The sequence below is a fragment of the Peromyscus maniculatus genome, chromosome 11 (genome assembly GCF_049852395.1).
Source record: "Peromyscus maniculatus bairdii isolate BWxNUB_F1_BW_parent chromosome 11, HU_Pman_BW_mat_3.1, whole genome shotgun sequence".
Lineage (NCBI taxonomy): Eukaryota > Metazoa > Chordata > Mammalia > Rodentia > Cricetidae > Peromyscus > Peromyscus maniculatus.
This window is the reverse complement of record NC_134862.1, coordinates 74,312,011-74,325,473: the sequence shown is the minus strand read 5'-3', so window position 1 is coordinate 74,325,473 and position 13,463 is coordinate 74,312,011. Positions and strand designations below refer to the sequence as shown.

The window sequence follows — 13,463 nt, the reverse complement described above, 5'->3', positions numbered from 1 at the left end:
GACTAACAGTTTAACAACCATTTATGAGGTATTAACTGTATTAGTTATTACAGATAATCTAGAGGAGATTTAAAGTGTGAGAGGATTTAGTGGCTTATTTTACATTTTGGTCTTGATGTGAATATGAACCAAATCGCCAACGACGACTGAGACAGCTTTTCATGGGACCAAGCTCTACCAGAGAATACAAAAATAACTACAGGTTTTAGAAAAACAGTGATGGAATAATAAGGAGGATAATGGGAGAATCAACTTTAATAATCAGTTCTGATTCAGAAGAAACTGTAGCGGGCCCTGACATTGTCCTTATCAATTTAACAAGGAACAAAAACTGGATGATCTATAAAATTACCACTTTTGTTGAACAACTGAAGGTGAGATTACAAGACAAACAAACTGAATCCCAAGGAATATAAGCCCCAAAGAGGAAAAGGACACAGACCTCTTCCTCTTCAGAACCCAAGAGCAAGGCAGCCACTGTTGGTTACTTGGAGGCGCTCGTGGCTGGTCGCTGCCCGGGCAGCCATGCCAACTAAAGAGAGTGCTAGATGTTGTGGTGATGGAAGAATCACGAGCCATGGTTACCTTTCTAGAGCTCTATTAGGAGAGAGACAGAGAAAGACCATGGGGGGGGGGGCGAGAATATGGAAGAAGAGAGTGTGGAAAGGGAGAGAGACCCATGGGAGGGCGTGCCCGCTTTTTAGGCTGGGACACTCGCAGACAGGTGACATAATAAGAACATAATCCTTACATCCTCCATTGCCACAAGCATAAAGAAACATTAGCAGACATCACGTTACAAATTCTTTTTAATTATTTCTTCTATTTTTTTTTTCTTTTTTTTAAGACAAGATTTCTCTGTGTAACCCTGGCTGTCCTGGACCTCATTCTGTAGACCAGACTGGCCTCAAACTCAGAGATCCACCTGCCTCTGCCTTTTGAGTGCTAGGATTAAAAAGTGTGTGCCACCACTGCCTTTTATTTTTTTAAGATTATAATATAATTACATCATTTCCCCTTAGCTTTCCACCTCTCAACCCTCCATATACTCCTCTTGGCTCTTTTTTCAAATGTATGGCCTCTTTTTTCATTAATTGTTACATATATGTGCTTGGTCTGTGTGTCTGTGTGTCTGTGTCTGTGTCCTAAATACATAAGTACAGCCTACTCAGTTGTGTAATCCATTTGGTGTTGGATAACTAATGGGTGTGCTCTTCCCTGGGGAACATTTTCACCCGCTGTCAGCATTCCTTAGTTGCCTGTAGTTCTCTGTGTAGGTCATTCTACAAATTCCTAAAGGCTGTGTGTGGACTAGTGTGTCCTTCGGTAGGTGGAAGTCTCAGTTAAACTTACTTCTTCGGTAAGGATGTCCCTCTTAAAGCTAAAGGCCTACATGTGGGAAAGAACGGAGAAGAGCGCCTGCAAGTCCTGGGAAGGGTTCAGGCATCCAGGACGTGACTGGGGACAGATACAAAACTGCCTGCTTACCCCAGGCCTGCCTTTTGAAGGCTATGAATGCTGTAGGGTGCTGGGGGGGGGGGGAGCTGCAAATGTTTTTCACCCTTCTTACACCTGACAAAGACTACCTCCCCCAGGAAGAGGAGTGGGGATGCCTTTCAGGACAGACAAAGAATGATTCCTACCAAAAGAAAGAGGAGAAGCCAAACTTGGCTGACCTGGATGAAGGGACTGAAATGCCATATGGACCAGGGTTCCCTATGTGCACCACTAGAGGACTCCTGCCCCAGGTGGGGGGCGGGCCATGGAATTCTTCCTCACATGAGACCACTGATTTAGGGTTTCCTGGTTATTGCAGAATGAGGCGGGAATGTTGAGAAAGCCACACCCTGCCTAACCAGATGCAAAGCCTGCCCAAGACAGGGGAGCCAAGGTCAACAGAGAAAATTTTCCTGTCCCCACTGTGAGCCTAGTGGTCACTAGTTAACAAGGAAACTGGTCTATTGCTAAAGGAATAATGAGCGTGAATGCAGATCTCTGAATGGAGTAGGCATTTGGGGACCCCTTAAAGTTGAGGAAAGGGAGCCGGGCGGTGGTGGCGCACGCCTTTAATCCCAGCACTCGGGAGGCAGAGCCAGGTGGATCTCTGTGAGTTCGAGGCCAGCCTGGGCTACCAAGTGAGTTCCAGGAAAGGCGCAAAGCTACACAGAGAAACCCTGTCTCGAAAAACCAAAAAAAAAAAAAAAAAAAATACATTAAAATTAAATTTTAGCCGGGCGGTGGTGGCGCACGCCTTTAATCCCAGCACTCGGGAGGCAGAGCCAGGCGGATCTCTGTGAGTTCGAGGCCAGCCTGGGCTACCAAGTGAGCTCCAGGAAAGGCGCAAAGCTACACAGAGAAACCCTGTCTCGAAAAACCAAAAAAAAAAAAAAAAAAAAAAAAAAAAAAAAAAAAAAGTTGAGGAAAGGGATAAGCATTACTTTAAAACAAGTAAGCTTGCTGGAAAGCTAGGAAGCTGAGACAGGAGGATCATTAGCTTAAGACCAACATGGGATGCAGAGTTCTTAAGGGATAGTCTGAACTACATGGTGAAACCCTTTCTGAAGAAACTCAAGGGCTGGAGATGCTGCTCTGTGGTTGAGTGTGAACATGCGCATGGGCATAAGTTTAATTCCCAGGACTGCAAAAGCAAAAAATGGGCTGTTAGCTGGGGCTTGTGGGAACACTCATGCCCATGGGAACACCTTGTCATCATTTTGGTGATTTGAGAGGGAGAATACTCCCTGTTAACATAACAAGGTAGGCTGGAGCTTTCTATTGGTCACTTCTCACAGTTATAAAATGTATTATGAATAGCAAAAGTGTTCCTGATAATGCTTATTCTAGGAACTAGAGATATGCTGGTTTCTTTTTACTGAATTCTTTTTCTTTTGTTATTGTTTGAGAATATTATATTTGTATACAGTGTGTTTGATCATAGTCACTCCCTACTTAATGCCTTCTGGGATTCACTCCTCCACAATTTCATGTCTTTTTTTTTTTTTTTTTTTAACCCACTTGGTCCAATTAGTGCTGCCTATATACCCATGAATGTGGGAGCACCCACTGGAGGATGGTTGGCTACTAGGGCCACACCCTTAAAAGTGACTCTACCCTAGCAGTCATCATTGTTGACAGCTCCTCTGCTGGGGTGGGAGCTTGTGAGTCTCTCCCACCTTCATGCTGGAATGTTGCCGGGCTTGATCGTGTGTAGGCAGCCATAGCTGCAGTGAGTTCATGAGTCCCATCGTGGCCAGAAGACACTGTGACCCTGCCTGGTGAACTTCTAATATGCCTAACGTAGCTTCTGTCCGTGATTCATAAAACACCCAGATCTTTGCAGATCTTTCCCCTGGGGGTGCACTTAAGTTAGACAAGTATTTGCCAGATAGCTTAGGAGGGCAGGCGGGACTTGGGGGGAATCAGCCTATTCTGGTATCCTTTTGAGGAAAACTATTAGGGGGTTTGTTTTGGTCCGTGTGAGTTTTAAGGCTGGGCTAGTGTTACAGTGACAGTGTTCTGTGGGCATGGCATGGGCACTGAGGGTCCCAGACCAAACCCCATTCCTTGGCTTGGGTCTCCAAAGCCGACTCAGAAAAGCATGAAAAGGCTGGAATTTGCAAAGTGAAGGAGAGCAGAGAGTAGAGAGAAATAAGGGAGAAAGGAACAAATGTGTAATGAATGAGTAGGTCCCTGCTGTGACCGAGTGGAGCTTAATCCTGCCAGTCTTCTGAGATGCTGGAACACACGCAGGTTGCTTCACCAAAGGAGGGGAAGCTGGGCCACTTACATTCCCATCCCATAACTGGCATGGGATCCAGAGTGAGGGCTGTGCTTTGCCAAATGCCCGTCACCTACCTACATGACACACGCATGCATGCTTGTGCACGCCTGGAAGAGAGAAGCTGTCCCCATTCCAGGATGTCCACTCACAATGCAGCAGGAGACAAGGATAGATGGGGAGGCTGAGATGGGTACCAGCAGCTCTTGCTTGCTACAAACCCTAAAAGTTCATGTATTGTAAAGCAGTTGCCTTGCGATGCTATTGGAAGAGTCTGTTCATATACTTCCCAGGTCTGTCTATGCATTTCTGAACTTAGCTTGTTTTATCCCCGTGTACACAGCTGTCCCTTTACAAGACCTCGCTTCTAGTGGGTGCTGGCATTCCTTGGCGTGTGTCTGTCTGGCTCCAGCCTCCGCCTCTGTTGTCACCTTGCTGTGTCCTGTCTCCTCCGCTCTTTACTGTCTTTAGCTCTGAGCTAAATATGAGACTCATCTCTAGTTCCGGTTATTTAAAGCACTTACGTGGGCATAATCCTTTTTTAGCCATCTACGATAACATCCACAGCTCCCGGGGGTTAGGGTATGGACACCTTTGGGAGCCATTTTCCAGTTTAACCACACTATGAGAAGATTTATTTATTTAGTATGCATGGTGTATATGAGTGTACACGGTGTACTAGTGTGTGTGCACATTTGTGTGGAGGCCAGAGGTTGATATTGTGCTGCAGGCCGCAGGAATATATCATAAGAACTCAGCTGGTTATGGCAAAGTCACTACCTGGAGGGATCAGGGAATTCCTCCAGAGGAAGCCAAATCCCAAGGAGTTTTTGGTGTTACTTCGCTTGTTATATATCAGCTGTATTCTGTTATGAAAATCATGTTTGCCTCCATAGTTTTCCCAATTGACTTTTCCCTAAGAAGGGCTAACAGTGTGGACTGATCACTCTCTGGACATACACATTCTAGGTATTTGGAGAACAGTCTCAGGAAAGGCTTTCTCTGGAATCAGATATATCCCTTAGCCACTTTCAAGGACTAGCAGTAATAACAGTCCACATGCAAGTCTCCTGATATAAGGTAAATTCCACAAGGAGACACCACCTAGGTCAGGTGGACGTTAAGTAATAGCTTTACACAATTTAGCTCAGACCCCTCCTTTCTTACAGCCTTACTAACTTTATAGACCTCTAACTCCTTACTTAACCACTTCTAGGAATAGTTAGATAACCTTCTGCACTGACAGCTATGCTCAGCCAGAACCCCAGTTCAAGCTCCCTGTAATTATTGTCATTGGCAGCATCTGGCCAGGTCCATCTCCAGATGGAGGAAAGTACCTTATTAGAGTTACCTCTGTACTTTCTAAGAACAGACTTAAGCATCTAGGCTACCTGTTTGAGAAGGCCTGGCGGATATGCCAATTAAGCACTACTTCCTCCTTTCCCAAATTTTACCTTTGGTTCCAGATCTCCCTTTAACTATCACCAGAGGCATCTAGCTGTACACAGGTTGCCTAGCGACTGAGCACACTTTCCCCCACCCTGCAGAAAAATGGCAGATAACTTGGACAGATAGGAGCCACAGGAAAAAGGAAGACAGTTTTATTTTCTCCCATTGACCTAACAACTTATAGATTCTTAACATTTTCTACTAATCACGTTAAAAGAGTTTAATAGTTGAGCACATAAGATCCCTCTTCTTAGATATTCTCTGAATTTAGCCTTTAGTTAATTCATTTCCCCATTGGTCACTTCCCTTTGGGGTTGCAAATGATAATTAACGGTTATTGCCTCTCAATGTGATTCTTATCACCCCTCCATTTGACCCTGGAAGCCTGGCTTTATAAACCAGGACTTCCAGGGCACTGGGAGGCAGAGAAGAGAAAAGAGAATGGAAGAACTAGACGGGTAAGAACTTGAGAGGAACAAACTGAGATGGGGAAGAACTAGATTGAGGGGCTAGAAGAGAGGACTAGAGGAATGAGATGGAAGATGAGGAAGAGCCAGATGGGGAAGTACTAGCTGGGTAAGAACAAGCTGAAAAGGACCTAGATGAGGAGGATTAAGACATGAGAATTAAGATAGAACTTAGAGGAAGCAGTAGATAAATACAGAGAGAAATCAGGCAAGAAAGGAGCTAGACATGAGAACAGAGCTGAAGCTGTGTATAAAGGATGTTATGCCAGAGGAATTAAAGCAAGTGGACTATAGAACTCGGTGTGCTGAGATTCTATTTCCTGAAAATAGTCCTCGCCGATAGTAGTTCTCTCTCCTGAGCCCCTGGGATGTATAATATTAAGGCTGGTCCCTCTAATATTATACAAGAATATTGGGTATTTACTCCTCCTCATCTTATTTTCTTTCTTTCTTTTTTAAAGCAAACTCTTTTTTTTTGTTTTGTTTTTTTAAAGATTTTTTTTTTTTAAAATTTATTTATTATATATACAATGTTCTGCCTATGTGTACAGGGCCTGCAAGCCAGAAGAGGGCACCAGATCTCATTATTGATGGTGTGAGCCTCCATGTGGTTGCTGGGAATTGAACTCTGGACCTTTGGAAGAACAGACAGTGCTCTTAACCTCTGAGCCATCTTGTAAGGCAGGAGTTTTCACTAAACCTGGAGCTCATTAATTTGCTAGGTCCCCAGGCTTGTGTGGCAGATACTTTTAACAACTGAGTCATCCAGCTCCCGGGTTCCAGTTTTGTTTGTTTTTGACAAGGTCTCCTTGTAGCAGAGACTGGTCAGGAACTTGTGATCCTCTTGCCTCCGCCTCCTGTGTGCTGGGCTTGTCAGCACGCACCACCAGGCCCAGTGACGATGAGATCATAAGCAGGGTAAACACTCAGTCGGACTTAGAGTTTCCAGAATCTTTCGGGACGTGGTGTGGCACAGTCAGAACAAATGCCCCCGAGTCACTGTTAACCTAGTTTGAAATAGTGCAGGAAGAACCATGGATCAGTGACGCTCCATCAAGAGGGCAGCTTGGAAACTTGTTAGGACAGGGCCCCGGAGCCTCAGAAACCCAGAGGCGGGTAGTTAAACCTCCTCCCACCACCCTTGGTTTTTTTGAGACAGTATCTCTGTGTAGTCCTGGCTGGAACTCTGTATGCAGATAGAGAGTTGGTCTCTAACTCCCAGTGATCCATCTGCTTCTGCCTCTGCCTCTGCCACTACACCTGGCTTCACTTCTGAGCTTTTGAACCCCTCCTTCCTGTACACAAACATAACATTTTTATTTTAGAGGCCATCACCCTATTTCCCTTCTCGCTGCCCAAACCACATGGCTGGGGGCTGAGGAGTGGTAACCTGTACCTCCTCCTGTGTGTGCTTGGAAAGCATTATTTGGTTTGAGGGCTTTTTGATGAAGAAAAACAATACCACCATTGACAAAACAGTGTTATAGGTTTTGTTTTGTTATTATTCAGGGAGGTGAGTTAGGAAGGAGTTAGAAAGAAGCAGTGGAAACCCAGAGGGAAGTAGTCCACCTACGGGCATGTCCGACCTCTTGACACTGAGACAGGACATTGTCATCTATAGAGTTCATGATCCAGAACTGTGTCCATGTTTACCGTTTTGAGTTCAATCGAATTCATAGCTGTCCTTGGCTACATCCAGCCTGCTAACTGTGGGTGGGGGATTCTGAGAGGAGAATCTTAACATGGTGGGTGTTTGGTTTAAGATCATCTGTAGATGCATTGGGATCCTAGTGTTGGGGTTAGACTTGGACACATTTAGGGAAAGAAAAGAATAGGCCCCTGTTACATTATGCAAGAATAATTATTCATGGGTTGAGGAAATGTGGTCACTATGCCAAGCACTTAAAAAGTGGCATTACAGACTGGGGAGCTGGCTCACTTGGTAAAGTGCTTCCTACGTAAGCACGAAGACCTGAGTTCAATCCCCAGAGGGAGAGACAGGGGGATCCCTAGTCAGTGTAGCTGAATCAGTGAGCTCCAGGTTCAGTGAGAGACTTTGTCTCAAAAAAATAAGGTAGAGAGGGATAAAGACACCTGACCACGATGGCATACACGTGCGCGTACATCCATGAACACACACAATTCCAAACCAAGAATGGCTCTATTAGAGTAGAAATGATCTTCCTTACAATAAAAGTATACAATTTAGTGATGCTTAGTAGTTATGTAAACAACCATTACCACCATTTAATGTAACTTTTTTTTTTTTTTTTTAAGAAAAGCCCTTTACAGTCCAGGTCTTTTATTTCTTTTTGTACATTAGGCCATGAATTCGTATGGAATGGGCTCCAGCAGCTCAGGCTCCTTCCCGTTCGTTAGTCCTCACTGTGCTTCTCTGGGTAGGGCGGGCTGGCGCTTCAGCTGAACCCAGGTGCCCTTCTCCTTGGCTTCCTTTTTTTTCTGGTTGTTCTCCTTCACCCGCTTCAGGAAGCTGTCTCGGCTCTTAGAGTGCTTGATGTGCTCAATCCGCACGTTAATTCTCTTGGCAAGAATCTTGCCCTTAACTTGCTTGTTTACAACGATGCCCACGGCATGCTGGGTGACATTGTAGACTCTTCCAGTTTTGCCATGGTAACACTTATGAGGCATTCCTTTTTGAACAGTGCCCATCCCCTTGATGTCTACAATATCACCTTTCTTGTAGATTCGCATGTAAGTGGCCAAAGGAACAACTCCATGTTTCCTAAAAGGCCTGGAGAACATGTAGTGGGTCCCCCTCCTCTTTCCCTTTGTGTTTGTCACTTTGGCGAGTTACTGGAAGATGGCTGCCGTGGCCAAAAGGCTAATTCAACATTTTAACCATCCCATTAGTGCTCATTACCACTCCCTCCATCCCAGCTCTACTAGGCAGCCACTGACCCACTCTGTTTTCGTGGATTTGTCTATTTGGGACATTCACATGAATGGACATAAACATGTAATCTTTTGTTATGGCAGTGCCATCTAAAGCAAAAGAAACTAAAGCATGGTGTCATTTGCCCAAGAGTGAGCCTGATGCGTTTGTTCGGAAGAGTTCTGAAGAGGCCGTCCGTCCTCTCTATTTGCTGAACAGCAAATGTGGCATGGGCAATGAATGGGGAACTCTTGGCAGTCTTTTGTAGGAGTCTCACAAGAGACGAAATTGTTTTTCGGACCCTTTGACTCAGAACAGCACACAAAGCCACACATAGATGTTCTCAGCCCATGCTCACATGTTGTTTTCAACATTTTGAAGGGGAGGGGGTGTTGTTTTCAACTCTTTGCCGTCTAGTTACTACATCTTACCCACACATATACTTACTGTCTTTAGTCAGGGATATGCAGGGGCGATGAAGGGAAGCACGGTAGAAGATTAAAACCATGCTGTCAGCTAAGCGTGCAAGAGTTAATTATGTTGGGAGTCTAGACTGTGATAAGATAGATTCCATAGCTTTTCTTTTCTTTTCTTTTCTTTTCTTTTTTTTTGGTTTTTCAAGACAGGGTTTCTCTGTGTAGCTTTGCACCTTTCCTGGGACTCACTTGGTAGCCCAGGCTGGCCTCGAACTCACAGAGATCCGCCTGGCTCTGCCTCCCCAGTGCTGGGACTAAAGGCGTGCGCCGCCGCCGCCACCACCACCCCGCTTCCATAGCTTTTCTTAAAGGGCAGTTGATTTTGATCAGGCTGAGCACACAGTATATAAACACAATGAGCACGTGGTTCTAAGTGACCTCAAAGCACATTACTAACTTGATCACAGGCTGGGCCAAAGTCTGGTTTGCAAAATGCAAGCCACAAGAGGCGTTTCTCAGAAAAAAAAAATATCCCTGTATTTGCTTACTGGCTTCTTTCTCTTACTATGATTTCAAGGTTCATCCATGGTGCATGGATGAGTGTTCCCTTCCTATTATGGAATAAGACTCTATCACATGGATATATTACCTTTTATTTGTCCACCACTTATGGGCCATTTTACTATTTATACTTTTTGTCTATCATTAATAAAGCTACTATGAACATTTATGCACTTAAAAATGGGCTTATAGTTTTTCTGTTCTCGGTAGAAATCTGAGAGTAGAGTTGTAGGGTCATATGTATTTCTATTTTTTTTTTTTTTCGAGACAGGGTTTCTCTGTGTAGCTTTGTGCCTTTCCTGGAACTTGCTTTGGAGATCAGGCTGGCCTTGAATTCACAGAGATCCGCCTGCCTCTGCCTCCCAAGTGCTGGGATTAACTGCCCGGCTGTATTTCTATTTTTTAACTATTGCGGAACAGCCATTTTGGTTTCCCATGTGGTTTTCCCTTTTAATATTCTTACAAGCAGTGTGTGAGGGGCTCAAGTCTGCCACACCTTCAATAGCATGTGTTCTGTTTCTCTACCACAGCTAATCTCAGGGGCCAGGGGGCTCCCTCATTGTGTTTTGGCTTGGCTTCCTGAGATGACTAGATGGTGCGGTCACCTTTTCATGTGTTTACCGGATGGTTGTGTATCCTCTCAGAAAATGTGTCTATTCAGAGACTTTGACTGCTTTAAAAATTGGTTGTCTTTTGTTATTGAAGTAGAGAGTTCTTCCGCATTCTAGACGCAAGTCCTGTGAGTTGTTTTCCCTTTGTGTGTGTGTGTGTGTGTGTGTGTGTGTGTGTGTCCCTGTCCTTCCTTTGAGTACACACAGAGGCTTTTAATTTCTATGAAGTTTGTTGTATTCTCTCACAGAGATCCATCTGCCTCTGCCTGAGTGCTGGGATTAGATTGCACTATCACTTCAGGCTTAGTGCTTGTGTTTTAAGTATCTTATCTAAACAGCACTGTTGACCAAACCAAGGTCAAGATTTGTTCTTATACAAGATTGTAACTGCTTTATGACCATTAGGTCTATGATCCATTTTGGCTGAAGTTTTGTTTGTGGTATGAGGAAAGAGTCCAGCTGCATTCATTCTTTTGCATATGGACATCTAATTGTCTTAACACCGTTTATTGAAATGATATGCCAGGCACTTGACACCATCTACCTACTTTCCACCTCATAAAACCCTATGGGAAGACTGGCATGGTGGTTTAATCCCAGTACTTGGGAGGCAGAGGCAGGGGAATCTCTGAGTTCCAGGGCTGCCTGGTCTACTGAGTGAGTTCCAGGACAGACAGGGCTACACACACACACACACACACACACACACACACACACACACACACACCAAACAAACAAACAAACAAACAAGCAAAAACAAAAAAACCCTGTCTCCAAAATCAAAAACAAACAAATAACAACACCACCAATCAACCAACCAACCAACCAAAAAACCCTATGGGTAGGTATTATTCCCTCGTCACTGATGAAGACATCAAATCTTAGAAAGATCAAATAATCTGCCTGTGGCCATATGACTGATGAATGCAGGAATCTGCATTTGAACTCATGTTCTTCTGACTCCAGACACTATGTTATGTTTTAAAAACATTTTATAAACTATAAAGTAACAGTGTAGAGATGTCTTGTTGAAACCCTGAAGAGATAGGGAATGTTTAGAGAGAGAGAGCTGACAGCCTAGTGCTGAGAAAAAGAAGAAACAAAGGCAGAGAGGACTGCTTGTATCTGTGGTTTCATAAGAATAGTGGTTCTCCGATGTTTCTATTTTATATACACGCTTTTCAACTAGGACAACTGCTCTCTTGACTTTGTGACTATTGTATATGTGATCCACATAAAACTCCCCGTTAAGGCACCCAGAGCACAGAATTGAGGAAAAATACCAACATTTGGTCTCGGTAAGTGCCTACTTTCTTTAGCATCATGTTAGAAAAGCACTAGTGATCAAAAGACCCTTCCTAAGAAGTGTGTATACCAATTATACAAATTATTATGTGCCATGCATTAAATGCTATCCAAGCATCTACGGTTTTCATCTTGATACCGTTTTGTTCTCTCCTCATTTCCCTGAAATGGTCCAGAATCTCATCACATACAGCCATTTGTAACTTTATCTACTTTGAGAGTGGAACTGCCTATTCCCTTAACAGCACATAGCTCTCTGATGTTTTTCAAGTGAATAGTAGACTAATATAAAGCGTGAATCAGCAATCCTGCGAACAGTGGGGTAGAAGGTTAGTTTTAAGACATTACGTAGGATTCTCCTAGAATACTAGATGACTATTTCAACAATGGCACAGAGGTACACCGGGCTCTAGTGAAAATGTTCCCGTTCAGCCTGTCTCCTTTAAAGCAGGCTCTGCAATCGGCTGTCAATGCTTCCTCTTTCTAGCGTGGGGCAGCTTGGTCTCAGGAATTCCACTCAGGGAAAGTTTTTCTGAAGTAAGAGCTGTGTACGTCAATCCTGTGGCTTGATAGGCACTTTTTTTTGTTTTTTGTTTATTTGTTGTTTTTTTTGAGACAGGGTTTCTCTGTGTAGTTTTGATGTCTGTCCTGAATCTTGCTCTGTAGACCAGGCTGGCTAAAGGCATGTGCCACTGCTGCTTGGCGATAGGCACTTCTTCCTCCTGCTTCAGGCCGGACTTCTGCAGTTAGAACCTTGTGTTGGGTGGCTGACTGGGCCACAGGGTTTTTCATCTGCTGCCGGCCCTTCAGCATCGCCTGAACACAAAGACCGAGCACACATACATCGACAGGAAGCTTGTTTTCCTTGTTTTGAAACAGAAAGTTCTTGTCCTCTTAATATCTTGAACAGATTTGTGTTTCCTGTGGGATAACTTGGTGTCCTTTGCCTGGGTCACTTAGAGTGAATCATAACCCTAAGATTTTCAGGGCCCGGAAGCCCATATGTCATCTTTAAGTATTTAAAAATTAAAAAGGTAGCTAGCTATATAATCATTAAATTATGTTTCATCCTCCACCATCAACAAACGTGCATAAAGTGAAGGCTTTTATATGATCGAAAATTGGCAAAATATCAGAGATGCTTGAATTTGATCAGTATCAGTACAATTTTAGAATATATTACTGTAGGGATGAATTCCATTTTCAAAATAAAATAATTTTTTTTCATATTTTAAGAAATTTCCTAGCATATTCCAAATTCCCTGTGGAAGATAAAGGTAAGAAATAGAGCATATTTAACACATGCTAATAAGTTAAATTGCTACACAGAGCTGAACATTTTTGACTCTTTGAAACAGTAATTTTGTTAGCTTTTTGACACGGATGCTTTTTGTGGATTCAGGCTCCTGTTCAATGCTTTAGAATCAGTGTCATGAGTCTTGTTGAGTTATGTCTGAACCTACATGTATACACATTTAAGAACAATGTCACAAAATCAAATATCCCTCGACCTCTGTGTGAACTGTTGGGGGACACTGCACTAATCTTAGAGTACTTCTGGAACTTTAAATGTCAGTGTGCTGAGAGACAAGGGAACAAACGCTCAGCCCTCCTGGGAAGTGCAATACTGCTGCGCAAGAATCTACTGCGTTCAAGGAATCTGAGAGGAGGGACCTGCCAGGGTAGCTAGACTTTTACCGGAGCAGCCCCACACACTGGGATCTGAGACAGGAGAGGTAAAGAGTCACTTGTTGGGGCCAGTTATTCATAGAAGGTTGTATCATGTTAGGAGCTTGAGTGTGAGATCTCAAGTAAGAGGTGTGCTCATGTGTCCATTAAAATATCTGTGTGTATGTGTTTACAATTTGCAAGTCCCCAAAAGCATTGCCCAAGAGAACAACCCTGTCCCTCTTTGCTCTTAAGGGCACTGGTGATCCTAGGCTATGGAGTGAGGTTAAAGAGATGATTTTTCTATCCAAACTC

The 13,463-nt window shown here is 43.8% G+C and overlaps 1 pseudogene; it reads right to left on the bottom strand.

Annotated features, from left to right (window-relative positions):
* Positions 1-7,976: 7,976 nt before the first annotated feature.
* LOC107402588 (large ribosomal subunit protein eL21 pseudogene) lies at positions 7,977-8,472 on the bottom strand (annotated as a pseudogene).
* Positions 8,473-13,463: the final 4,991 nt, after the last annotated feature.